The sequence below is a fragment of the Triticum aestivum genome, unplaced genomic scaffold, assembly GCF_018294505.1.
Source record: "Triticum aestivum cultivar Chinese Spring unplaced genomic scaffold, IWGSC CS RefSeq v2.1 scaffold194742, whole genome shotgun sequence".
Classification (NCBI taxonomy): Eukaryota; Viridiplantae; Streptophyta; class Magnoliopsida; order Poales; family Poaceae; genus Triticum; species Triticum aestivum.
This window is the reverse complement of record NW_025309384.1, coordinates 1-648: the sequence shown is the minus strand read 5'-3', so window position 1 is coordinate 648 and position 648 is coordinate 1. Positions and strand designations below refer to the sequence as shown.

The 648-nt window shown below is 50.0% G+C and overlaps 1 non-coding gene across 1 annotated transcript; it reads left to right on the top strand.

Annotated features, from left to right (window-relative positions):
* Positions 1–299: 299 nt before the first annotated feature.
* Positions 300–418, top strand: LOC123179639 (5S ribosomal RNA). Its single transcript, XR_006490518.1, has one exon. It is a non-coding gene; the product is annotated as a 5S ribosomal RNA (ribosomal RNA).
* Positions 419–648: the final 230 nt, after the last annotated feature.

Below are 648 nucleotides of genomic sequence, written 5' to 3'. Positions count from 1 at the left end.
TTTTAATTTTTTTGCACCGCGTGCAAAACAAAACGCACGAGCGCGACGTACGTTTAGCACGTTCTATTATTTTGCACGTTTACGGTAAGTTTTAGCTCGCTGCTCATTATTCACGCGTCTAGCGGCGGCAAGCGTGTTCTGAAAGGGGTCGAAACCATGGTAAATAGGCACTGGTGCAGTTGAACCGTGGTAAAACTCGTCTCCGTAGTTGAGCGGGAGCGGCCAAAGGAATGTGCAATCGTGTGTGTAGTGGAGCTGAGAGGGGCAAGCATAAGGGACGAAGACGGGAGTAACATGTGGGATGCGATCATACCAGCACTAAAGCACCGGATCCCATCAGAACTCCGAAGTTAAGCGTGCTTGGGCGAGAGTAGTACTAGGATGGGTGACCTCCTGGGAAGTCCTCGTGTTGCATTCCCTTTTTAATTTTTTTGCACCGCGTGCAAAACAAAACGCACGAGCGCGACGTACGTTTAGCACGTTCTATTATTTTGCACGTTTACGGTAAGTTTTAGCTCGCTGCTCATTATTCACGCGTCTAGCGGCGGCAAGCGTGTTCTGAAAGGGGTCGAAACCATGGTAAATAGGCACTGGTGCAGTTGAACCGTGGTAAAACTCGTCTCCGTAGTTGAGCGGGAGCGGCCAAAG